Source organism: Canis lupus, chromosome 2, assembly GCF_003254725.2.
Source record: "Canis lupus dingo isolate Sandy chromosome 2, ASM325472v2, whole genome shotgun sequence".
Classification (NCBI taxonomy): Eukaryota; Metazoa; Chordata; class Mammalia; order Carnivora; family Canidae; genus Canis; species Canis lupus.
In genome coordinates this window covers 68,812,418-68,839,419 of record NC_064244.1, presented here as the reverse complement: position 1 = coordinate 68,839,419, position 27,002 = coordinate 68,812,418, and the positions used below count along the sequence as shown (strand labels likewise).

The following is a 27,002-nucleotide window of genomic DNA, read 5'->3' as shown; positions in this document are numbered from 1 at the left end:
TGGGGGTGGATGCGCCTAGGGAGAGCACCCCAGGCCGCAGGAACCTCAGGCTCAGAGGTGGGAGATGGGCATGTGCCGGGCACCCCCGAGGACCAACAAGGAGGCCCATGTGGCCTGGACAGGGTGGGGACAGGCCAGGGGCCTGTGCAGGACTCTGGCTGTACCCTGAGGAAGGTGGGAGCCACGGAGGGTGTGAGCACCGGAGAGGAGCAGCCACACTGGTGTTTTTAGAGGCTCTCTCCGGCAGCTCAGTGGAGAAGACACCACTGGGAACAGGAGTGGAATCGGGGAGGCGGTTGGGAGGAGGAATGGGGGCTGTGGGTGAGGGTGGATGGAATCAGAGAGGGGTGTAAGGGGTAGAGGTGAGGAATTTGTTTAGGTGCCCGGCACAGCACCTGGCACACAGTAGGCCCTCAGAGACGGTGGCCGTGATGATCACTATGCGAGGTGCTGAGAATCCAAAACGGAGCCTCCCAGATGCCTGCGCTCATCTCCCTGCAGCCCAGTGACTATGTTTTCAGTCTCTCAGAGGGGATTAAAAAGGACAAATCCTTGGGCTGCAGGGAGAAATTGCCAGTGACACGGTGAGGGCGTAAGTCACTTGCCTCGGTCTTCAAAACAGGGGAAAAGACGACAGGGCTGGATTATGTAAGTGATAAAACGCTAACGTTCACACATTCGACACGTGCTTAAAGATGCACATCCAGAATATTTTTAAGGGTAAGGTAACCTTTAAAAAATGATTTGCTCTTTCTTGGTTTAAAAAAAGTTTGAGAGGTAAAATAGATATGTGGGTGCGGTGACTTGAATTTTCCCAGATGGCGCCCTTTCCTCCGGTAATCCATTCTGTCACTGGGATTTTAACTGGATGTAATTACAGCAGTAGCCGTGCTATGTTCACACGGGCGAGCGACCACATGCATTTCTTCTGGAGTGAAGCTGACAGCCCGGTTAAAATAGAGAACCTGCTCGGGGGCCTGTGTGTGTGTGTCCGTGTGTGTGTATGTGTCTAAAAGGAAAAAAAAAATCCCCAGAGCAATTCAGCCATTCAAAATTCAGCCATCCAGTTTGTTGGGATGATAAACCATCTGGAGAGGAGGCCAAGGCAAGGTCTGAGTGGCCTCAGAGTGGAAAGGTGGAGTCCAGCAGAGCAAGAAAATGGGGCTGGAACTCTTGGGTGGGTGTTGGGACAGGGTGGCAGGCTGGCAGGGTGATCTGGAGCCCGCTGCTCCGCCTCTCTGGGCCTCAGTTTCTCCGATGCGTAAAACAAGGGATTATTTCATCTCTAAGAGTCCTTCCAGTTTCTAAAATTATAAACCAATTGGAATGAAAAGAAAGGAGGGAGTGGAGGGGAGGCAGGAGGGATAATATCTTGCTGCACTTGGGGCTTTGATCTGTAGGACCCAAGTGTGGAGAGCAGAGTCCTCCCTGACAGGTGGCTGAGGTGACACAGCTTGTTAGACACCCTTACCTCCGTGGTCTCACTCAGCCGTCCTGCTGTCCCAGGAGGTGAGTGTTGTCATCTCATCTGCGGCTGTGGCACCAGAGCCTCAGGGAGGTGGTCAGACTTGCCCAAAGCCACGAGGATCCAAGTTTCCTGCCAGAACTGGCTTCAGTTCTCTGACTCTGAATCTTATGTCCTCCCTCTGCTCCAGATGCCTGAGCCCCAAGTTCTCAACACAGAGATGAAGAGGGACCTGCCTCGGATCGCACCTCTGCACCTCCGCACCCAAAGCTGGGGGCGAGAGCATCTGTGGTGGGGCTTGCAGAGCCAGCATCTCTCCCCTGGGGGCCAATCACAGAGCCTCCCCCAACCCGCACTCCCCAGAAGAAAACCAAATGGTAAAGTGGCCTTGTCCTATGGGGTCACCCTCTGGGCTTCCTACCTGCTGGGACTCGGCTGGAGAAAGCTGCCGGGAGCAGTGAGCCTCTCACTCTCCCCTCTAGGTCCTGACAGGGCCCCCCAGGAAACAGGGTTTCAGAGCTGACCCCTGGGCTGCCCACATCGCTCCAGCTGTGGGAGCAGGGGCCCTGACACAGGGACCAGTACCTGCCTAGAGAAGCGGGACCCCTGTCCCTGTGCTGGGGAGGAATGGGAGGCACGCACCACCAACAGGGTCAACCTTGACGTGTGTCTCTTGCAGGCCTCCCCACGATGAGCCACAGCCTGAGCCCACCATCCCCAACTCTGAGATCCACCCGGCAGGGCGGCAGCGGCTCAGCGGCGTCTGAAGCAGCTCAGAGAGGCAGTGAAGCTCACCCTGGCCGTTTTAGGAGCCCAAAACCAATGTCAGAACAGAACGCATCACTGACGATGGCTTCTGACCTCACGTTTCTTGCTGATGCCCCATCCTGTGTAGCAGGAGGCGGAAAGGGCGGCAGCAGCGGGTCCTGCTGACTGCGGCCCCCGAGAGAAGGACACAGAGGGGACACTCGCCCCGGCTCTCCTGCCCCAACCCCAGGCCTTTTCCATTGATCTCTGCATTTCTAAGTGCTAGACAATCTCTTCCCCGGGGTACCATCAACCCCTTCAAAGGCAACTTATCCAAAAATGAGTTTATCATCTCTACACCCAACTCACTTCTCCCCCGTGTTCTCAATCTGCAAGATTGGAACAAGTGTCCGAGTCACCCAAGCATGGGACCTCAGTGTCACCCTGTCACACTCTGACAGTTTACCCAAGAAAGCAATGAGGAGCATTTTCTATGGGAGGCCCAGAAAACATGGGAGGGCTGTGCAAGGATGGTTCATGTCAGACCAGACCAGACATCCATCCAACGTGATTTATGAGCACAGGACATGTTTGATGGATGAATGGAAAAAAAGAAATGAATGAACAAATCAAGGAATGAACAACGGAGCAGTGAACGGACAAAGTCACACCCAGAGGTCACTTGTAAGCAAATGGATGGACGAGCTGATCACAGAACAAATACATAGATAAGCGAGCAACGGACTGAATGAGCAACCAAAGCACAAATGAACCACTGAGGACACAAGATATGAACGAAGTACAAGCAGGTGGAAGAAGAAATGAGTGAACAGAATGGAAGGAAGGACTACATTCTCACAGAACGAGTGCAAGAAACCATTGGTAAATGGATCCTACGCCTGTTGAGCAAGGGAATGAATGAGTGAACAGGGAATGAAAGAATGGATATAAAAGCAGAAGGAGAGACCCAGGAAGGAGGGGGGTGTAATCAAGCACAGGAGCAGATGAGCACTGAGGGCCCCCCAGCTGGCTCCCAGGGGAGGGTGGGCTATAGGGTGGGCTGTAGGGTGGGACACCGCCAACTGCCATGGGAATCCATGCAGACGCCTGGAGCCGAGGTCTTGACAAAATGGATCAGACTCTTCCCAGAGAAGGTTTTTTTTAGATTTTATTATCTATTTGACACCGAGAGAGAGAGCACATGTAGGGGAAGAGGCAAAGAGAGAGGGAGAAGCAGACTCCTCGCTGAGCAGGGAGCCTGATGTGGGGCTTGAACCTAGGAACCTGGAATCATGACCTGACCTGACCCAAAGGCAGACCTTAACCCACTTAGCCACCCAGGTGTCCCCCTACCCTCGGGAAGGCTTTTAAAGGGGCTTCTGTTTGGATTTGATAAGAATATTATTAAACAGTACGGACTGCAGGTGGCCACTCTGCAGGATTAACAGTAGGTCCTGTGGAAAGAGCTAAATAGAATCGACTATATTGTTTTCCCAATGCAGTTGCAGGTAATTACCCATTATGGAGCAAACCCCCAGCATGATTTTAATAATCACTATTAAAATAACTGCTTCCACCGTCTCCTTACAAATTAACCTCTGGGAGGTGTAATTAAAGTCGGCTTGGGAAAGTTTGCTGAGAGGCCTGGGAGTGAGGAACGGGGCTGGCACCGGCACCGTGACTATCCTGTGAGACTGCGAGAAGGTCATGTGGCCCCGGGGATGAAGTTTGGGAGCTCAGAGCATGGGTCCTCCCATTCACCTCTCTGTGACACTACACAAGTCACTTAATCATCTGGGCCTCAGCCCTCTGTCCTATAAAGTGAGGTCAATGCCCTAGTTCCCACCCCCCCGGGGGGAGTCAGAGGCTTGTTCTAGCAGAGTTCCTCACTGTCCCCTGGGCCCCCAAGTGTGGGGCTCATCCTCATATGGGAAACAGGGGCTCCACCTGCTCTGAGTTTCTCCCCCACCAGACCGAGGTGAGGACCCATCTGTCTTAAGCATGGGGTGTGCCCACAGCAGGTGCTCAGCAAACACCGGTGGGAAGACCGGCTGGACCCCACTGTGTAGTGCAGGCTTTAGAAGTGGTCTTGAGTCCCCTTCAGGACAACGAGGTTTGATAAGCAGACGGCCCCTCCCCGGGGTCCTTCCAGAGCCCATCACGGTCACCCGTCTCTGACCCTCGTTCAGGTGTCACCTGTTCCCTTTGCTCCACAGCTGTCTGCCTGTCTGGGCCCCTCTGCCACCTTCCATGCTCCCCCTCTAACATCCCTTCTCAAAGGAGGGACCCGGAGGCCAGACTATGTGACTGTGTGGGACATGACACCGGGTCTCTGCCCAGGGGCCCCGGGGCTCTGCTCTGAGGAGAGCACACAGGGAGCAGTGCGTCTCCTGTCTCCACTGCCCCGACCCAGCAGTGACAGAGGTCGGCGTGTGGGTCTGGGACATGCCAGATCCCTGCGGGAGCCTGGAGGAGCTGCACAGGGACGCTGGCCCCTGACTGCAGACTCGATGCGTCCCTGCTGCCCCTCGTGCAGACTGAGCACTGTGTCTGCACGTAAGAATCTGGAATTTCTGCCTCCTTCCAGGAGTCTGCTTTCCTAATAGCCCAGCTCACTCAGATTGCCTTCTCTGCCTCTGAGACTGAGCATCCTGCACCGCTCGGCCCCCACCTGCAGGCCTGATGAGCCTTTTCTCTGGGTGGGACCCCTACCTGCCTGCTCCATTTCTTCCATTCTGGATGAGTCTCCACTCATCCCACCTGGTGGAATCGGCCTTGAGAAGGGTGGGGGAGGAGGCAGGAGAAAGCCAGTCTAGAAAAGTCTAGGGACATTTTTATAGGGCTGCTCAGTGATTCTGATGGTATCATTACCAGCAAAGCCTGGCCTGGAATCGGCCACTTTGTATACATCTATTGATAATTCGATACACACTGGTTGAGAGTCCTTTATGTGCCAGGCCCCAGGCAGGGTTCTGGGGACAGAAGGGCCGATGTGAAGGCTCCCATCCCTCTCGCTAATACAGAAAGGACAGAGCGACTCGGAGTCCTCACATTCACCCTCGATTTGTCAGCAAATATGCACTCAGGACCTACTATGTGCACCCAAGCAGCCCACTGTCTGGAAAAACCAGTCCCGAAGCAAGCGCTGCCTGGCAGTGGGTGCCCGGATGGGGGTGAGCACGTGACACTCTAGCACACAGACATGTGAGCTCAGAAGCACAGAGGAAACAAGAGCTAAGTCACGGAAGATGAGGATGGAGAGTTCACCTGGCAAACAGGTGGGGAAAAGGAGCATTCTAGAAAAAGGGCAGCCGTTGTGAGGAAGGGGGAGCTGAGTGAGGGATTGGGTTGTTTAGAGAACCATAAGTGGTAAATGGATGTAGCTGATGTGTGTGTGCACACGTGTGCGAGAGTGTGCACACACATGTGTGCATGTGTGTGAGAGTATGTGCATGTGTGTACATGCATGAGAGTAGTGCATGTATGTGAGAGTGTGTGAGTGTGTGCATGCATGTATGCGTGTGAGAGTGTGTGTGTGTGTGTGTGTGTGTGTGTGTTGAGGGGAAAGGAAGACAAAGCAGAAGAGAGAGTCCCAGTCAGTGATAAAGGGCCTTGATCCCCATGCTGAGGAGTGTGGACATAAGCTGTATGAGGAGCAGTTGGGTTCCTGAGGCCGAGTCCGTGGCAATTGCGCTACTGAGAGGGACCTTAGCCCTGTGCTCAGGGACATCAAAGACCTGGAAGTGGTAGCCCCAGGAAGTGTGGTACAAATCGCCTTGGGACATCTTGCCTATAGGACCCACCACCACTTCTGGGACCTTCCTATATCCCATCTCAGTTGATGGTGTTGAGCACAGAGACCCAGTGACCATCCCACCTGGTCCCCAAACTCAGCTCCACCCAGCAGGACCATCCCGGCTCAGATTCCCCTGAGCCCTCTGCTCTCCGGGAGCAAGTCCAGGCTCTCAGGGCAGCCCTAGAAGGTTCGCCAGGAACTGGATCAAGGGGTCCCTAAGGGAGCCAAGCACCCCTCAAAGGACACCAGCAACCAGACAGGTGGCCAGAGCTCCTCTTCTGATTTGTTGCATTCTTCAAATTGTCCCTAATCATTACAAATTACTCCTAAAGGAAGAAGTTATAAAAAGAGAGGGAAAAATAGGCAGAGGTGGCTCCTGTGAAAAAGACCAGTAATTAAACATGGAAAATTTTAAATACCTTTTTGATGCACTAATCCCTGGTTAGGATCTATTCTTCAATAATTAAGCGAACAGGGGGTTCTGGGTGTTGAAGGAGCAAAGAACCAGGGGCCTCAGTGTCAGACAGACCGGGGTTTGAGTCCAAGCTCAGCCACGTCCGCGGGCAGATCGCACCTCCCCCCCACACCTCTGAGTCCTCATTTCTGGAGCGGGAGGCGGCTCTCACAGGTGTGGGCGAAAGAACTTGGGGAAAACACGGGGCAAACATTCCAAACATGTTGCTGCTGCAATCGACCAAGTGAAGAGCAAAGATAAAGCAGAGATTGTCTTAGGAGAGACGCTTCTAGCCTCTGTCCCTGTGGAAATTTCCTCAATAGGCTGCTTGAGCCACTTTGATAATCTCTTATTCTTCTGACGAAATAAAGCTCCACTGCAGAAAGCTTTATCACCACAGAAGAAAAGAAAAAAGAAGACGCTCGCCCTGCAATGCTCATAAAATCCATTCCTTACACAAGGTCCCTGGCTGCAAAGAGGCGAGGGCGGCCCCTTGCTCCTCCACCCGTCGCCCTGCACCAAGGACCAGACGAGCAGTCCCATTGCATCCCTGCAGTGATGCAAGGGGATGTCATCTCCCTGCTGTGCAGATGGGGAGACTGAGGTTCAAGAGGCATTAAATTGTTTGCCCTAAACCACACATGGATGTGAGTGGCAGGGTCAGGGTCTGCCCTCTTCTTTGTAGTATCAATCAAGTTTTTATTCCTTTTTTTCCTCCTCTGCTGGTTTGGAAATTATACATTCTATTTATCTTCTTTATTGGTTAATCCTTGCATTTTTATAAGCACACTTAACACAATCTGAAGTGAGTCACAATCCCTCCCCTCTCTCCAATCTTAGAACACATCAATTCTCACCCCCCTCTTATCTTAACTGATGGCTCCACTCCCCTTGACACTCCAAATTAGTTGCATCACTCTCATTGGTGCCACTGCTCCTGCGTTACACGATCAACGCACATTGACTGGTTTCTCCGCTCAGCGCTGTATTCCTGTTTCACCCCTTCCTTCTCATAGCAGGGTCCTCCCAGAAATATGTCACTTATCAGCTCTCTCTTGCAAGGTCCTGTGAGTGACATTCCTCAGACTTTGCCTGAAGATACCTTTCTTTCTCCCTCAAGGCTGTATTTTTTTTATTATTTCAGATTTTTTCTTAATTTCTTCAAATTTGTTATTTATCAGAAGTGACTGAAACTTAAAAATATAATTGAGTCCCACCACCATTATCACCATAAAAATGGCCTTAGGAGAAAACTGGTCAGATGAGTATTAGCGCTTTCCATTTCTTTTTTTTTTTTTTTTTTTTTTTTTTTTTTTTTTTTTTTTTTTAGCGCTTTCCATTTCAACCAGGATGGCCTTCAATGTGAGATGACAGTTCGGCCAACATTTGAATTTGATGGCCCTAGCCCTTGGCACGGAAGCATTATTCCATTGCTACCTGATCTCTGCAGTTGCTGCAGAGAAGTCTGTTGTCAAACTTAGCATCTTTCCTTGATAGGTCATCAAGACTTTCTCTGGTTGCTTCGTTTAAGGCAAACTTTGTATGGATGCATAACATACATGCAGAAAAATGCCCAAATCAGCAGCATTTGGCTGGATGGATTTTCACAAAGTGAACACGAAACTTACCAACAAACCAAGAAGCCCCCTTGAACTCCTTCACTACACCCCCACCAGGCATAACCTCTGTCCTAACTTCCTTTTTTTTAAGATCTCATTTATTTATTCATGAGAGGCACACAGAGAGAAGCAGAGACACAGGCAGAGGGAGAAGCAGGCTCCATGCAGGAAGTCCGACGTGGTACTCGATCCCGCGACTCCAGGATCACGCCCTGGGCCGAAGGCAGTCGCTAAACCACTGAGCCACCCAGGCGTCCCTCTCTCCTTCACTTCTGATGAAACAAGCGTGTGGCACCCAAGGAGTTTCTCACCTTTGCACTCAGCCTCTAGCAACTTGTCAGAATTATCATGGAAGGGTTCCTACCTGATTGTGGCTCCAGTAGCTAATGCTCCAGGCAGGAGGGTCTCAGATGTCACTCTCTGGCTTCCCCTGTCTCTCTAAACGTTGGGGTGGCAGTTTGCTCTGCAGCCTGAGTTCCCTGATGGAGTCAGGTAAGTTGTTGAGACTTTCTGTACACCCAACTTCTCTGGTTGTAAGAATGGAAGTGACAATTTCCAAGCCCTTAACATGCAGGGGCTGAAACCGGGAGTCCTGTGGGTTTCTAAGGATTGTAACTGTTCAGTTTCTTGAAACTATAAATTCAAGTCTTTTGTATGTTCTGTATAAGTCACGGCCCTTATAGATTTGAGTATTACTTTTCCTAGTTCTTCCTATGTTCTGGAACATCTAATAAAGGTCCAGTGGAATTTCTCTCTCTCTCTCTTTCATGTCTCTGAATCTCTCCTTCATATTTTACGTCTCCATTCCTTTCTGTGGTGCATTCAGGGTAATTTCCTCTTGTCCACATTCCAGGTAACTGATTCTTTCCCCAGCTCTACCTAACCCTCCAGCCAATTCACCCTTGAGGATTTTTCAGGTTGCAATAATTATCAAGTTAATTTTTAGGTTTTCTATTTTTTTCTGGTCAGTTGGTTCTTTTTAATAGTGTCTTTTTTTAAGATTGTATTTATTTCTTTAAGGGGAGGAGTGCACATGAATGGGGAACAGGAAGGGCAAAGAAAAGCAGATTCCCTGCTGAGCAGGGACCCTGAGCACAGAGCCCAGTGCGGGACTCGATCCTAGAACCCTGAGATCATGACCTGAGCCGAAGGCAGACACTTAACCCACTGAGCCATCCAGGTGCCCCCTTTTGAATAATGTCTTATTCTATTCTTGTGTTTTTTTATACTTTTTCATATTTTGAATCACTTTAAATACATTTATATCGCACTTTCTATCAGAATTGCTCTATTATATGAAGTTCTTTGGGTTTTTATTGTCCTGGCTTACATGGTTACTCTCACGGATGGTAAATTGTTTTCTTAATTGTTTATAACGTGAGTGTTTAGCTCATCATCAGTGAGGCTTTATCTGTGGGAATTCTGAGCAGCCTGAGTGAAAGGTGTGCCCCTCCTGCACATTGGTTTCTGCCAGATGCCCCAGAAGCATCACCAGCCTGGGACCGATTGTATGTTAATTGCTTCATTTGGGGATTTATGAACGATGCCTACACTACAAATTAAAACCAGAGAGCCAAGCATAGCACAGGCTTGTAGGCACTATCACCCAAAGTGGTTGTCAATTCTCTCAGAGTCCAAGTGGAAACTGACACACTTCCCTGCTGTATCCCATTTCCTGGAAATGGATTGTTTTTCTTGTATACCCTAAGGTTCAGGCCTTTGAAAGTCTCAGCTTTATGCAACTTCCTGCACTGACCCCAAACATCATCTTCTGTCCCTGGAGGGCATAGAGCCTAGTCCTTCAGCCAGTGACTGTCTACCATCACCACCCCCGCAATACAGCAGCTGTTGCACCCACTCACACCTTGCCACCTGGCTGCCAGTTCCCTTCCACTAACAGGGGATGTCCCTTCCCCCTTTGCTGTATTTGGTCAAATGTTTCCAGAGTTCATAGAGGGAAGGTTTTCCAGAGCAGAAGTCAGAACCCAGTCCCCATATCTGTCCCCAGCTCTGTCCTTTGCCCTGCCCACCCAAAGTCCATCTGGTTTCACAGGTGCTGAGGATCCCATGGGTCATCCAGGGCCAGGTGTTCAGGAGGCAGTTGGATGAACAGGTCAAGGCTCAGCACATGGGACTGGGGGCATGGATAGATTTGGAGTAAAACAGATGTGCTCACTAATATCCCTTGGAAAGTGCTAATGTCCATGTGGATGTGTTTGGGGTCCTGTTTCTTTGCCTGTGGGTGAGGCTTGTATGGGTGGGAGCGTGTACCTTTGTATCTAAAGTCTAGATCAGTGACAAATATGAGTGTAAATTTAGGGGACACCACATCTTGCTGCCTTTAGGAGAGGAACAAATGCATTCATATAAGCTGAAAATAAAAAGATACAGCTTAGAGCTGTGTTAATAGCCCAGGTTCTGGCAGTTATTGGGTACGTAACTTTGGGTGAGTTTCTCCTCTCTGAGCTTCACTTTCTTCATCCATTAAAGGGGGATACTACAGATCACCTTACAGGGTTAGGATTAACTGGCATGAGACACACCAAGATGCACCACACCAAGCACATAGTAGGAGCCTAATAAGTCCTCGGAGAGCCCCTGCGCCGTGTTCAGTCAGGTCAAATAGATCCAGGCTCAAGGTGTGATCAAGAAGATGATGTTTGAGGGACGCCTGGGTGGCTCAGCGGTTGAGCATCTGCCTTTGGCTCAGGGCTTGATCCCGGCTTCACATCAGGCCCACATCGGGCTTCCTGCAAGGAGCCTGCTTCTCCCTCTGTCTATATCTCTGCCTCTCTCTGTGTGTCTCTCATGAATAAACAAATTAAAAAAAAAAAAGAAGAAGATGATGATGTTTGAGTCAGTCGGGTTCCAAAGGTCAGATTTCACCAGTTGGGAATAGAAGGAAAAGGTTTCCAGGAAGAGAATACAGATATGCACAGGCTAGAGATAATAAAGTTTAGAGAATGTTCCAGGGGACGGTTCTGCGTTGCTCTTGCTCTTGGGAGCAAGGGGTAGGGTGTGAGTTCCGCGGACATCTAGGAAGACTTAGGGGATAAAATGCAGATGAAAACAACCCCACAGCTCAGAGCTTGAGTGAGGCAAGTGGAGCCTCTGTGATGACTGTCCCCAGGAGCTGAGATGTTCGTGTTCAGAGGAGTCGGGAAGCAAACCCTTGCTCTGTCCCTGCTGTTAATGAGGCTCCCAAGAGCACAGGGTCCTGCCTGGCTCTTCCTGTCAAGTGGATGTGAGAGGTCTGGAGAGAGCCCGGACAGGACTCAGATGATTGCAGGGCTGAGCCCGTGGATCTCACAGGACGGAGGCATGAGGGCAAAGGTGGCACAACAACATTGTTGTTATCTGTAATATGTCTCATGGCTAACATTGATTAAGGGATTTCTATGTACCAAACACTGTTCTGTGTATTAACTTATTTAAACCTCACAGTAAGCTCATGCAGTGGGTTAATTATTACCCCCATTTTACAGATGAGGAACAGACACAGAGTTGAGTTGATTGGAGGAGAGAGAGGAAGGTAGGGTGAGTGGCACAGATTGAGGAGTCGGGCCAACCAGAGTTCATATCTCCATCTGGCCCCTCACCAGTTGTGGCCTGGAACAGATGATGCCCACTTCTCTCAGCCAGTTTCCCCTTCCGTACAATGGGGGATAGGCTCTCAACCCTGCAGAATCTGGATAGTAGAGGCTGGAAAGAAGAGAGGGCCCCCTCCCTCCCTGAAGTTGGGGTCAGCACCTCGCCCCAGCCAGCTCCAGTCACATTTGGGGTTGGAGATGTCCAGAGGAGGACCCTGGATCCTTTAGGGACACAGTTTGACAGCTGCCCTCTAGAAGCTTCCCTGAAGATCCATTCCCAGTGTCACTTTTGGGGTCCATGCCCACCTGGCCAAGGACAGTGGGCACTCAATGCCAGCCCTGAAAAACCAGCAGAGGAGCCAAGCTCCCGCTGCTGGAGGCTGGACTCCCAGATGCAAGTACCTCTTTGATTACTTTTTAATGAAAAACACGTTTGCATCCAAACTGAAATTATATTGTCAGCAGTTAATTATCACTTGTCAAACAAGTGTGTGTCCAGATTGTGGGTTTAATTTCCATATAGGTTTGCAAAAACCTCATTCCTCTTATTTGATGAGGCTTCTCTAAGCAAGAGACACTCATTGTTGGAATTGTTCCTTTTTTTTAAGCAAGCTTTTTTTTTTTTTTTTTTTTTTTAATAAGCAGGTTTCTTTGCCATCTGAGTCAGGGCTCTTTGCAAATAACAGAAAAGCACTCAATGTAATTTAGGCAAAGAAAAATGGGGAGGGGAGAGTACCAGGCTCCAAGGGTATCTCTGGGAACTTAGGGGCACCTGGACCTGATGCAGGCTTGGCACTGGGAGCTGGAGCTCCCAGGGGAACCCTGGCATCTGCCCTGCACACCCTTTCACTGGGGCTCCTGGTCTGTCACGGTGATTTCTACTGATGCATCTGTTTTTCTTCTTCCCTCTGCTCCTTGGCTTCTCTTCTCTTGTTGCAGGAATAACCACCCCTCCTCTCTTTGAATAAATGATACATCCTTTTGGTCAAGGACCCAGTGGCTCCAAGTTCGAGTTCTGCCCCTGACTCCCCAGCGCCCTTGGGCTAGTACTTCATTCCTAAGGAGCCATTACCGTGTACGTGAAATGAGGCCAGTACTTGCCTTGCCCACTTGTCGTCGTGTGGATTAAATGCCATTATATAAGCAAAGTGCTTTGCAAGTTGACAGTCACATGGTGGGCTCTGCAAGGAAGGGTGACCGTGGCTGATTCTGCTGTTGGCGGAGCTATTATTGTCATCATAATGATCATAGGACAGGCCCCTGCATAGGTAGTAGGACAGACTCCCCTTCCCAGGGAGATGGAGAGGAGAAGAGATGCTGCTGTCTGTCAGGCCCTCACTGGATGGTCTAGAGGCCCAGAGCAGATGCTATGCAACCTCAGCCCCGAGCCACAAGCCCCAGCTTCCTTGCCTGCAAAGTAGGACAAGTAATGTCTACCCTACACCATCATCGTCGTGGGGACAAAATGACACAACAGTGTCTGGCAGGCGACAGGGGCTCAAAAAACCCTCCTTCCCTTTCTGGCATCGGCCCTTGGCCATGGGAGGGAACAGTGAGTGCCCAACGAATGAAGGAAGAATAAATTAATGATACTTTTAATGGGATTATAGACCACATTACAGCTCCGTTTAGGATCCTCTCCAAAGGCCTGGAACTGGGAACTGGAATCTTTTGTAATTTTATTTCTTTGTTCTTTGGCTGATGTGTGTTTTCTCTGGTGAGACCGGAACTTCCAGGAGGCGAGAAGTGAGTTTCTGTTCACAATCATCTCCTAAGCATCTGGCCCAGCATGTAGCACATAGAAAACATCAGAAATATGTTGCAGAGATGAAAGAGACAGTGTGCGTAAACCACTCAGCTCAGCACCTGGAACATTCTACGTTCTCAATAAACAGCATGCATCATGATTATTAACTTTCCAGAACTCAGTGTGACTGTGGCCTGGGGCAGTGGAGAGGCAGGAGGTGAGGGTGGAGGGGACGAGGCTGGAGAGGTTGGCTGTCCTCCACATCTGAGGGGGAGGGGACCCAGGAGGAGGATTGGGGAGACCAGCGGTGGGGAGCCCTCCAACTTTAACTCGGGGAGTTTTCAGGAGGGAGACTCTGTGATGCTGCATCAAAACTAGGCCTGAGAACAAGGATCTGGAGCCCAGATCTATGCAGAGAAAGCAAGCCTCAGTTTCCCCATGTGCACAGCCTCTGCTGTCCACACCTACCCCCACACACACACACAAGCTCTGACAGCCCCCTAGTCTCCAGTAAGTGCAGAAGCCCTAGAGCGTTTCAGGCCAGAGCACGGAGTTGCCCAGACCTGGAGAGACTTGTCTTGTCCTGTCCTATGAGGAGCCAGAGAGGCAGCGTCTGTGCCTGTCCCGGGGGCTGTTAGTGGTGGTGGGGTGTGTGGGTGGGGATCTTGTCCACACGGGGAGCAGAATCCATCCTCAGCTCCAGAGAGGGTGAGGACAACAGCTCCAGCCTGCATTTGCATGTCACAGTCTCCAACCCTGGTCAACTTCATTGTCACAACCAACACTCCAAAGACAGAGTATTAGGCATGAGGGGCAGTGAGGGGAAGTGACACACCTGCCCACCCCCTTCTCCCTCAAACAGCTTGCCCTCTGCCTCAGACCCAGGTTTTAGACTTTAGACCTACCTCTGCATCTCATCTGGCCTAGGTAGTTTCTGCTCCCTGGGAAGAGGGGACACCATGTTTGTCCCTCTGACATCCACCTTTGGGTGGCTGGTTGACCCCACCTCTACCTCCAGGCCTGGAAGAGACAATGTCTTCCAGCAAATGGGAAAGAGGAAATATGTGACCCACATTGAAGCTACAACCACATGAGAAGCCAGACTGAAGTCAAGATTGAGAGATAAGCCTGGGAGGCAGAAGGAAGGAAAACCAAGGGTCCTTGCTCGCATAACTGAGATGCTGGATCAAGCCTTGCCTGAGACCCAGTTCACTCCAGCCTGACAGTTAAAGCCAGTGTGTGCTGGGCTTTCTGCTGCCTGCAGCGGGCCTCAGCTCAGCTTCCTTCCTGTAGCAGGAAGCAGTTAGTTATGCCCTGACCGCTCGACTGCCTGCTGGCTCCACTGGGCTGCAAGTGCCCAGGAGTTAGCTAGCAAGCGCCCCGAGCCCCTGAACAGGAACCCTTCAACGATGAAGCTCAGACGCTATTTCCGGGATTAGTGCAGAATCCACTCATTCATTCAGAACAAGGCAAACATATATTAGGTTCCAGGCCCTACGCAAGGTGCAGGGTTAACCTCCAAGGGAAACAAGATGGGCAGGAGGGCAGCAGGCCGTGGCGCACGTGAGCTCCGTGAGGCACTGCTCCTCCCACGTGCCCGGACAGCGCCTGCAACACAGAAGCGGCTCAACAGACCCACCGTGAGTGAATCAGTGATCGAGGAAGGGTAGTAGTGCAGGGGCCTCGCGGGGGTCCGGGTGGGAGCTGATGGAGGGCACACAGAGTCACAGCAGCGGGCACAAACAGAACGGGTGACTTGAGAGGAATCGAAGAAGAGGGATGGGCTGGATTGGGTGGCCTGTGTGCACGTGGGATGAGTGCGTACCTGTGTGCCTGTGTGTGCCTGGGGGGATGTTTGTGTGTGTGTCACAGGTGTGCATGGCATGTATTTGTGTGTCTGTCTGTGTGCGCCATGCATGTCTGCACCCCCGGCCGCCCACGCCGACCTTCCAGGTGGAGCCTGCAGGGTTCACTAAGGCCCAGCACCCAGCCGCCGCCCCCTCCGGTGCTACTTGCCCTGCCCCCCTGCCCCCCCACCCCCTGCCTGTGAGGAGGGCGCCTGCCCCAGCCCCGTCCTCCCCATCCCGGAGACCACCCTTCTCTCCCCCTCCAGCTGTAATTGAGGGAACTGCCACTCTCGTTTCTAATCATTTCCTGCAATTTGCAAACTGGTTTCTTTGGTTCCTGCAAAAGGGGCTACCCAGTCAGCTCTGCTCCCTCCCTTCTTAGAGTTAAACAAAGAGAAGAATAAGAAAAGTGATAAACCATCATGAGGGGAAGGAAAGATGGGGAAGAAAGGCAGTCGCAGAGCCCGAGGGTGATTACAGGGAAATGATGTGAGCAAGTCATCTAACCAAATTATGTTTTAACTAAGGATGAGCTCTGTTCACTTCCTAATGCGCCAGCCTTACTGGCTCCTGTGGCACGTGCCCCGCAGGAAGGGCTCGTGACCTGAATACTCACCACCACCCACCAGGCACCCAGCACTTGCTGGGCCCCCTCCACGGAGGCCTGGGGCTTCTGGCTCCATCCTGATTGTCCAGGCAGCTGCGAGCAGGGCAGGGAGCCTTGTTGGCATCCCTGGGCACATGCGGACCCACATCCCCTGTCCTCATCATTCCCTTCCCTGGGCCACAGGGTCCTCTCCCCATCAGGGCCCTGGACAGGCTGGGTCCGTGAGGTGATACACCTGCCAGGTACCAGATACAGAGCTAGATCCCAGGGTGCAATAATCAGCTACAACATGGTGAGGGAGGAAGCGACACTTCTGTGCAGAGACGTGACAGCCAAGGAGGAGTCAGCCAGGTGAGATGTCCTGGAGGATGCTCCGGGCAGAGGGAGCAACATGTGCAAAGGCCCAGAGGCTCAGGTGGCAAAAGAAAGGCCTGTGTGACTGGACCACCTTGAATAGAGGGAAGGTGACAGGTGGTGGGGATGCAGAGGTAGGTGGAGCCAGACTGCAGGTGGCTTTAAGGCCAGTCAAAGCAGATGACACTGGAACAAAGATCCAAAGCAAAGGAGGGAGGGAGCAGGGCAGGTGTGGGGAGGAGGCCACAGCTAGAGGGAAGGGCAAGGGTGAGTCTTGAGGCTGACCGTGCACAGGGCTCCGGGCCTAGGAAGGAGCCCAAGAGGCTGCAGAGAGGGAGTGCAGCTTGGGATGGGGGGGTAGAGACCTCAGGGTCCCTGGGCCACTATTGTGCCAAATGAGACAGGAGCCTGGAGGGTATGGAGCAGGGCAGGGACGGCTCCGCCCCCAGTCTCACAGGGTCACCTGGCTGCTGGGGAGACGGTGACAGGAACAGGGCCTGGGCAGAGGCAGGGAGCAGGTGGGAGGCCCCTCCTGCTCCAGTCCAGGCACAGTGGTGGTGGGGCCGGGGCGGGAGCCCGCAGAGCTGGAGAAGGTCCCGGAGCTGGGGTCACGTGAAGGTTGAGTAGACAAAACTGGAGGATTATTCAATCCCTAAATATTAGGCATTATTTGTTTTTAAAACTTCATGCTAAAAAAATTAAAATAAATAAAAATAAAACATCATGCTATTTCACCCAACACCTTACAGGAATCCCTTCTAACAAAACAGACATTTAGAGGAAGAGTGAAAGAATGAAGAAATCCACTGCGGTGCTATTTACAAGAGAGAGAAAGAATGAAACCATTCAAACTTCAAAAGCTGGAGGTTAGTGGGAACATCAGTCGAATGACTGTTTCCAGGAATATAAAGAGACAGAAAACTGGTCGAACGGGAGTGTCGGGAGAGGAGCACCCAATCTGCGGTGCAGCGTGGGGAGGGTGGGGCTGGGGTTCACTGAGACCCAGGGGTGGTCCTGGGCGCCCCCGTGGGAGAGCCGCAGGTCCCCATCGCTTGTATGTCGGGGTGCCCAGACCTGCTTGAATAGAGGGGGGCAGTGAGCCTCCGGGGGAGCACCTAAGGTTCAGAGCGGGGTTCTCTGGTCCCTTCTTCCCTGTCAGCGTGACTGAGAAGCCCGTGGGGACACACTGAACCCCCAGGACAGTGATGCCCCGTCAGCCGGGGCCCCGGGTGTCTGGGTGAGCAGAGCCCTCCCCGCTGACCCCATGGACCCGTAACAGGAGTGAGAAATGAGCTTGGCCGTTCTGGAGGGTTCTCTGCCATCGCATCGTACCCCAGCTCATCCTGACAGCGACAGGAAAACAACACACAAAGAATAAGGAACGACATCAATAATTCACGGGCCACTGTCTCAGGGAGGTGCGGCATCAGGTGACTTACCTGCTCTCATATTTACCAGTCGGCACTTTCCAGAGCCTCCAGCGCGCATGCAAGACGGGTCCTGGGGAGGGGGGAGGATGAGCGTCAGGAAGGAGCACAGCGTCCTGCCCCGGGCTGTGGGCACCTCTCCCCATCTGGGCTCCTACGCCCCGAGCCTCTGTCCCCTCCCCGCCATGAGCCCTTTATTATAGGTCCTCCCGTCCTCTAATTGTCAGCCCTACATGATGCACGGCCGCTTACGGTCTGTTCCCGAACGTGTCATCGGGGCCAGTGGCCTGGTTCCCCAGCGGTCAGCGCAGCGGTGGCCGGAAGGGGCGTCTGTAGGGGCCACCCGGTGCCCGCGCTCCCTCGGGACCTAGAATGCTAAGAGCATCATACAAAGCAGATACTGCATTACGGATGAGGATGTGGAGCACAGAGAGGTAGAGAGGTTCCCCGAAAGCCACAGCCTCAAATGATTCGAGCTTAGGAAACTGCCTCCCACAAATCCTTACATAACCCCAGGTGGCCGGTCTTGCTGTGCCCATTTTACAGAAGGGAACACTGAGGAGGCTCCATCCCTTGCCCAAGTCACACATCGAGTGAGCGCTGGAGGCTGAATCTGTAGCCAGGCCCACGGGATGGGAAGTGCATTCTCTTCTCACTGTTCCTGTGATGAGAGCCCCAAGTTGGGGGCACCCTCCAGGTGCAGGAGAAGCTGCTCACCTCCATGCACATGGGGCCAGAGAAATCCCCAGTCCTGACACAATAATAGCAATAGCAGTAATAATAACATACTTCATCAATGATGTATTTCTGGGTGATTGCTAAGCCAGTGACTGTGCTATCGCATCCGTAGAAGTCTGGCCTCCTCCCCAGAAGGCAGCCGCTTTTATCATCTCAACTCTCATGTGAGGCCCCTGAGCTCAGAGAGGTTGAGTAATTTTCCCGAGACCCCACAGCAAGGAAGCAGCGGAGCCCAGACTGGAAACCAGGCGCGACCACAGCCTGTGCTCTAACCTGGGCCTGGGGCTCGGGACCATCTGCAGGCACTGAGCCTCCACCGTCGGGGTCGGACTCCCCGGACAGCAGCAGCCTCGGGAGAGGCCCCGGCGGAGACGCTGTCTTTCGAGCAGGGAGGGCAGAGAGCGGGAGGCAGGGAGGGCAGGGAGGGGAGCCCGGAACCCACACAGCCGACGAACCCCTGTGACACGGGGCAGCTGCTCCCAAGGGGCAGCGTCACTCTGTCGCCGTGGGGGCCTGGCAGGCCCGGCCCACGTGGACGGTGACCGCCCGGGCTCCAGGGGCCTGACTCACCGAGGGTCCCCAATCTGGAGGGACGTTGTCACCCAGGGTAATTGTCCTAATTGTCACTGTCACGGCTAAGAACACTTTGTGACAGCCGTAAATCAGAGCGTCGGCAGCGGGCCCGGAGAAAGGAGCAGCTGAAGAAGGTTTGGGCAGGATTGGGAAGGAAAGACGGGCGAGTGGAAGCCTGGGGGAGACTCGGGCTGGGGGCCACCTGTTCTGGAGGGGGGGGCGTTTCCCAGCCGCTGAAGGCTACGCTCACCCAGTATTAGAATCACAGACTACTGAAGGGAAATTAACTAAGTCATATTCATTGGACATGAAAAATGGGTAACATTAAGACAGAATTGTCAAAATCACAAAGTAAGGTTCACAAAACAGTAAAATAGTTGGGTGCTAGAACTGGACATCAGCAGACGCTTGGAACATCACAGAATCTTGGACGCAGACCATCAGCATCTGGGAGTGGCCAGAGCAGTGCGAGGGGCAGGGGAAGGGATGCCAAGGGCACAGACCTGGTTTGTTGGTTTGTTTGTTTTTTTTAAGATTGTCCTTATTTATTCATGAGAAACACAGATTGAGAGGCAGAGGGAGAAGCAGACTGCCTGCAGGGAGCCCGATGTGGGACTCGATCCCATGACCCCGGGATCACGACCTGAGCCAAAGGCAGATGCTCAACCTCTGAGCCACCCAGGTGCCCCCAGACCTAGGTTTAAGTCTTGGCTCTGCCACTTACCAGCCCTGGGTCCACTCGCTTGCCTCGCCCAAACAAAGCACAGGGACAACAGGTGTCCCTTGTAGAGCAGCTAAGTCCTAAACGACACGGTGTAAGAGCTGAGTGGTGCTTAACAGCTAAGGACTGTATATAATCGAGGCGGAGATAGAGACGGAGAGCGGCAGATGGACGTGTCTCTACTACATGCGATAGAGTCTACGACCAATGTGCCTGTGCATGTGTATCAGGCAGCGATGCAAGGAAACCTCTAGACCAGGCCCTCACCTCATGCTGCCTCAGCCTGAAAACCCTCGGTGGCTGGGCCCCCTGAAGACAGGGCCGCCTAGGGCAACGGCTGTGTCCCGGTGAGCTGGCCACCTGGCACTCTCCACACAGGCCACGAAGGCAAGACGATCAGAGCTGATCCATACGTCTTGACTGAACACCCTGAGGTCCTCTCAAAACACAGGCACGCCTTCCTTAGGTTACACCTGCAGGTGACAAAACCGTGTGTCCTTGGGATCGGCTCATCATCACCAGATCAGCCCACTGCCCATGTCACATTGTCGTCTGGCTCCTTGTGATTTGGTGTCATCCCATAGAACATGGGACATGAGGAGCTGGCACTTCCCTTGATCTTGCTTTCTCTGTCTGTAATGAATTGCTTGACTCCCCAACCATATCTGACCCCCTTCCCTGGCAGGTGTGTCTGCTTTGTTGTCCATGGTGCCCTGAGCCCCCAATACAGAGCTGAGCACGTAGTAGGTGCTCAATAAATACTTGTCAAACGGACAAACGAAAGGAGGAATGACCCTTCAGAGGCAGAAACAGCAGCGGCTGTGGCCGTGGACTGAGATGGGAGTCGAGCCCGTCCCCCCGAGCCCCCTGCACCTCTGTTGCACCAGCTGTGATGTGGGGGGGCAGCGCCAGCCTCTGGTCCAGAGACGGACAAACAGCAGCTCTGAAGTGAAAGGTTCTGTTTCCTCCAGTCATACTGGGGGAATCATGCTCCGGTCAGGAAGTCCCTGGGGGAAGGGCTGGAGGTAGGGGAGCGTGAGGTGAGCCCCATCCCAGGGGCCCTGGTGCTGGGGTGAGGAGGTGGATTTCTCCTGCAGACAACAGGGAGCAGGTGGGCGTCCCTGAGCAGGGCAGGGCCCACCCCACCGCTGACTGGAGGTCTCAGGGGCGGAGCCGGGGGTCTGTCTGCTTAGAGCTCCCCAGATGGTGCCCATGAAGCCAAAGGCCAGTTCAACACCAGGAGCTGCTGCTGTGGAGGGTCTCTCTCAGCTCTGCGGGGGTTCTCTCTTCCAGGGAGGGAGGTGAAGGGGGCAGGGCCGGGTGACAGGCAGTGTGCTCACTCAGCGGCTTCTGAAGGAGGAAAAGCTGCTGGCGGCTGGTGGCAAAAACGCCCCATTGGATCCACTGAAGTGGCTGGTCAACTGGCAGCAGTTGCACTTGTACCTGGGGGTTCTCCTGAGTGTGTTCATTTCTGTTGCATCCACTGAGGAAGTTGGGGGGGGGGGAGAGGTCTCAGGAAAAGAGCCCTCCTGACAGAGCCCCCCATCTGATGACAGAAGGTCCCTCTAAGGGCCCCCCACCCCATCCCTGCTTCCCTCCTCCTCATTCCCTGCACCCAGTTCTCAGCCTCTGCCCAGAGCCTGGGATTGGGGCTCATCCCCTCAGCTCCACTGGGGGCAGGGATGGGAGGACAGAGAGGAGCTGCTCTCACCCCTCCTCACCAGCCTCATCCTTCCTCTCCCCTCCCTAATGCAGCTCATCTCTCTGCACCTAGTTCCTGACCCCATCCCGGAGGCCTGCCCTCCCAACCTCCTTCAGCCTCCTCCCCACAGCCCTGCTTCCTGGTGAGGGCTGCTCACTCTGCCCCTGGATGTCCCCCATAGTCTAGGCCATCTCTCTGGGAAGCCAGGAGGACCAGGAGGGCTGGCAGGGGCGCCACGGGGGCAGGCCTGAGTTGGGGGCCGGCAGTGGTGACAGCGAGGTCCCCCAGAGGGCTGAGCTGTCCCTTTTGTCCCACACTGGCCGCCCCAGCTTCTGTTGTGCCGGCCGGGACCCTCCTGTACAGTTACTAAGTCGTGATGTGCCTGTAGGTGTATGATTGTCAGAAGTGGTTTTACATGTTTTGGTAAATCTATAAATACGGACCATAATTATCCATCATTAGCATATGCTTATGTTCTGCATAAGTGCATATTGTTTCCCCCAGAATGCGCATTGCCAACTCACGGCCAAGACACAGTCGTGTCTGATGATCACGTGTGCCCCCATCACCGATGACACGGAATTGTCCGTTTATTATCGTGGAGTGAAGGGGCAGCAGGACGGGCAAGTCCTCCCATGCCGCAGGCAGGTTCCGGGGCCCTGAGCTCCGGAGGGACAGGGATCGATCAGGAGCCGGCCACCAGCCGGGGACCCTGGGGACGCTCAGCAGGGCCAGGAGGGACCCCTGCGCACCTGCCTGTGCCGGCTCCACCCGGGCCCTGCAGTGGGTCCGAGCACGGTGACTGGAATCTGCTTGCCCTCACCCCCGGGTCACCCCCTGAGCCTCCGTTTTCTCAGCTGTGAAATGGGGGTGCAGACAGCTGCCTCGTCCAGGGTGGCCACGAGGAGTAAGCGAACGAGCACGTGTGAGGGGCGCCCGCACACACAGGAAGCGTTCCCCCGCGTGAAGTCATCCTCCTGCCCTTATCACCCCGGGACCGTCCCCAAGGAGCCCCAGCACCCATTTCACAGACGGGGCTGATGGCGGCCACGGCCAACAGCTGGTAGCACCCCTCACACCGGGGCCTGCGCCCACGACCTGCGCACCTGCTCGACCGCCCCCCTCGGCAGGTGCCGTCCTGGCCCCACCGCACGGGGAGGGGGCTGTGCACGGTCCGGGTCACACGGCCCACGGAGGACACGGGCTCCATGCAGGGCCCGGGCTTGGCCACCACCCCAGACCCCACCCTGCCCGGGACCCTCGGTCACGGCCCCGACCAGAAGGCGGTGGACACGGGCGGCCGCCCACCCAGCAGCCCGCCCCTCCTTCCTTCCCCGGCAGAGCCCTGGGTTCGCTCGGCAGCAACAAGCTCGGACCTGGCGGGCCTCCCCGGCCCAGGGGTGAAGCCAAGCCTGGCCCGCCTCCCCTCCCCCAGACACGGTTTTAGGAGTGGGCGTGGGACCCAGATCTGGTCATGGAGGTGTGAGGGGAAACCTGCTGGTGGGGAGAGCTCCTGGGAAATACTTCTTCTGCCTCACTCTACTCCCTCCTCTAGACCTGAATGCTGGCCTGTGAGATGATGTTGGGAGCTGTGGCAGCCGTCTTGCTACCATGAGGCACCAAGATAAGGAAAAAGGCCAACGTAGTAGAGGATGATGAACAGGAAAGAGAAAAGACCCTGGTTTGTTGGCATCACTGAGCATCTGATCAACCCCGGAACTACCTCCCTCCCGACATCTTTTTGCTCATGATCGTTTCATGTCTCGGTTGCTTGAGCTGTTGTTGTGGACTTTCTGTTACAAATTTCTCAACACGGTCTAACGGAGAGAAGCACCTACCATGTGCCCGGCACACATCTCTCATAAGAGTCATGGCCATTCGACTATACCCCATCTCTGCTGCCAAACCCTGGGGTCCCAGAGGGAGAGGTTGTGTCTTGTAGGTCTCTGTAACCCCAGAACTTGATAAGGATCATGATGCACAGCAAGCCCCAATGACCACAGTGCAAGCAACATGAATGAATGGATGGATGAATCAATGAACAAATGAAGTTCTTTGCAAACTGTGAAGTGCTGGGCCCGAATGCAGGATTCGGATCTGAAAAGGTGGGAGGAGCTGGGGAGCAGAAGAGGGGCAGCGAGGAGAGCTGGGATGAGAGCAAGAGCAGCATCCGGGCTCCAGCAGGGGTGAGGCACCGCCATCCTCCAGGCGCCCCCCCTCTCCTCCCCCCCCCGTCCCTCCCTCCCACTGTACAGACCACGGACGCCAGGTCTGCGAATCGCCTCCAGCAGCGAGCGCCTCTCTCCCCACGGGGACGCTAAGAGGCAGGCTTCGAGCTCTGTCATTTTCCCCAAAAAATTCTCCTGAGCAACCGAATGGTCCCCATCAGCCCAGCTGCGCTTCTCAGCTGCGCTGTTTCGGGGGAGACGGAGGCCGGGGCGCCGGGAGAGGAGGCCGCGGGAGGACGAGGAGCGAGTGTAGGGCGAGCGGGCGCGGCAACTGCAGCTCCAGGTTTTGCAGGGAGACGGGATTAAAAGATCATTTCAAATGAATTTTGCCATCAGAGTAAGAGATCTGTCTTCCCCAAAGTGCTCTACTTTGACAGCCGACTTCAAGGGGTTTGACAAGATTCATTTTTCCAGCCGACAAGAGATCAAGGTATTAAACAAAACGCATTCCACCGTGAGAACTCTGTTCGCCACTTGATACAGTCGCCTTGCATCCACAGCTGAGCGTCTGGGCTCATTCTTCCCTCTTCCCTTCTCGGCCTCATACACCACTGAGAGGCGAGGCCACTAAGGCCCCCACTGCCCCCGGATGACCGTGGGAGGGGACGGCACTGGATAGGGCTGTGAGGTGTCCACAAGGACAAACAGGCAGAGCCGGGAACAGAGCAGGCCTGCGGCGGGGTCAGGGAGGCCGCTGGGCCCACTTCCAGGTCAGCAGAGCCGGCCTCTGAGGCGCTGGGCGTGCTGGTCCCCTGCTGCTGCGGGCACTGCTGGGCCAAGGGGAAAGCCGTAAGAAGTCCCAGCCTGGTGACAAACTGCTCCTGATCAACGATGGCCCCTCAGCCCTACTTGGAACTGATTAGCTGCTGCACCAGCTGTCACACTGGGTAACGATGGGTCTGCATGAACACTCCCAGGAGGGCTGAGGGGGCCCAGCGGGCCAGAGGAGGTCCCCGCCCCGTCCCTGGGACCATCCGTGGAGACCCGGGAGGCTCATCCACAGGACGGGGACTTCAGAGTCAGGCAAACCGAGGTGCCGACCCTGGCCGCGCCCCGTTACCAGCCCTGGGACTTGGTGCTTAATCTGGCCGAGCCTGTTTCCCCACCTGCAGAAGGAGCCAACGCTGGCATCTCCCTCAGAGCTTCGATGAGCGCATGAGAGACCATGCCTCAGAGGGCTCCGGACCTGCGAGCAGGTGCCCGGCAAGCCAGCCCCCCTCTGCTGCCTCCCTGCTCCCCCGCCCCCGCTCACCCTGCCTTCCCTGATCACAGCACACAAGTCTACATAACAAGAACCAACTCTCCTGAGCTCCGCATATCCATTTTTTTTTTCATTTATTCTACTACAGAATAGATTCTGCTCTCGACAACACCATTTTACAGATGAGGACACTGAGGCCCAGAGAGTGAAGTAATGTGAAAAGTCTCACGGCTCTAAGAGGTCAGCTCAGGGCACAAACCCCAGTCCGACGGATGACACGAATTCAGGTCTCCTCTCACGTGCCTTTCCCAGTCCTCCCCTCCACCACCCCACCACCCACCACCACCCCCCACCCCTGGTTCAGGCCTTTCTGGTCAGACATGCAGACCCGGTGGGCACAAGGGTGGTTTCGATCTGGACAGCGACCACCCCACAACCCCCCCCCCCCAGCTCCTTCCCTGGTAGATACAGCAGCAGCGTCACCCCAGCCTGTGGTTGTGCTCGATGGGGCCCAAACCCCGTCCAGGCCCCCCCACCACCAGGACATCTCCGGGTGCATAAAATGGGTGATTCATGTGCTTGGCGTGTAGGTTTGTATGAGCTGCACCCCGTCGGCTTTAATGGCCTCCAATAAAGATTCTATCTTTTAACAGCTCCTTCTCCGCAGAGAGACCTGGCTGCTCCGTGCTCATCAATTACCCAGAGGTGAAAACAGCCAGTGCCCAGGGCCTGCCACTCCTGGGCCTGAAGGAGGCAGGACCCTGGACGGTGCTGGGCAGGAGGAAGCCTCCCCTGGGGCCCCTGGCCCACATTCCCCCTGCAGGCTCATGCATGAGAGCTGGACTGTGGAGCAAGAACCCTTGAGTCCAAATTCCAGCTGTGTGACCTTAGACAGAGAACTTGACGTCTCTGGGCCCAGTCTGCCCATCTGAAAGTGGAAATATGTTAGTTATTGTCATTGTCCCCAATGTCCCCTTCCCCACCCTTCCCCTGCCCCCCTACCCCACTGCATCCCACCTCAGGGACCCACACCTTGCTCCTGGACACCTGTCCCCAACCCCCAGGGGTCACCAGCTCACAGAGGCTTTGGGGTGAGCCCCTAGGGTTGGTGGCATTTCTCAGGGGCCTCTGGAAACAGGATCAGCCTTCGAGGCCCAAAGGGATGCACTTCTGGGAAGGAGCAACTCTCCGCATCTCCTTTAGGGACAGATCAGCTGACAGTTCCGATATCGAGGAGCCTCTCATGGTGCTTTAGGAGCCAGGACACAGCAGTCACCAAGGACCCACAAGAAGCCGAGTGTTCGAGCCAGACAGCTCTGGCAAGTGGGGTGATGGTGACCATTTCCCAGATGTGAGGATAGGGACTCCAGGAAAGGAAGTGCCTCCCCGAGGTCACAAGCCAGCAGTCCACAGTCAACCGTGACCCTAAATCCTAAATTCTTTCTGCTGCACCACATCGAGGGGCCCTGGGCGGCTTCTACGCATGCATCGCCAGGCCGGCTGCCAGGACACTACGACGATGAGGCAACCCTGAAACCAGGACCACCCTGCTTCTCACACAGGGGAGCTCAGAGCCCCTGCCCACGGCAGCCCACACCTCCTCGCCTCCTTCACCACCGTCTCCAGGAGCCTCCTTTCCTGTGCCAACCCCGAAACAGGTAGAGCTGAGAAAGCACCGAGGCCCAAGCCCAGCAGCAGACCCCAGCCTCACACGGCTGCTCCTGCAGGAGCCACGGGGCAGCCCGAGCTGACCCTGCACAGACGGCCATTCCCGCAACACGCAGACACCCATCTGTGCTCTGGGCCCCCCGGGAGGGCTTGTGTCCCATGGGCGAGGCCAAGCCAACTGCCCCCCGTGCCCTTTCCTTGGGCAGCCATGAGGTGCAGGACTCCCGAGGTAGCCCGCCCACGTCCCGCCAGGCTGCACACCTCCTACAGCCTGCCAGCTTCCTATCAGCAGGTCACCTCATGCCAAGCTGCTCACCTCCTACCCACCTGCTCACCCCCGGCCACCTCCCACTTACTATGGGTTTGCCCGCCTCCTACCAGCCTGCCTCCCTCCCATCCACCTGTTCACCCCCTACCCGCCTGCTCACCCATGCGCTGCCCACCTCCCAACAGCAGAGTCACCTTCTACTGACCTCAGCTCCTCCCCGTGCCCAGCTGTCCCCCCAGCGCCCCCCCGC

At 54.5% G+C, this 27,002-nt stretch overlaps 1 long non-coding RNA gene across 1 annotated transcript; it reads right to left on the bottom strand.

Moving 5' to 3' along the window:
* Nucleotides 1-13,244: 13,244 nt before the first annotated feature.
* Nucleotides 13,245-18,368, bottom strand: LOC112660602 (uncharacterized). The gene is made up of 4 exons (XR_003137096.3): nucleotides 18,160-18,368; nucleotides 17,906-18,028; nucleotides 17,666-17,726; nucleotides 13,245-13,450 (listed from the first exon to the last, which is right to left on the bottom strand). It is a non-coding gene; the product is annotated as an uncharacterized LOC112660602 (long non-coding RNA).
* Between the last annotated feature and the right edge of the window lie 8,634 nt (nucleotides 18,369-27,002).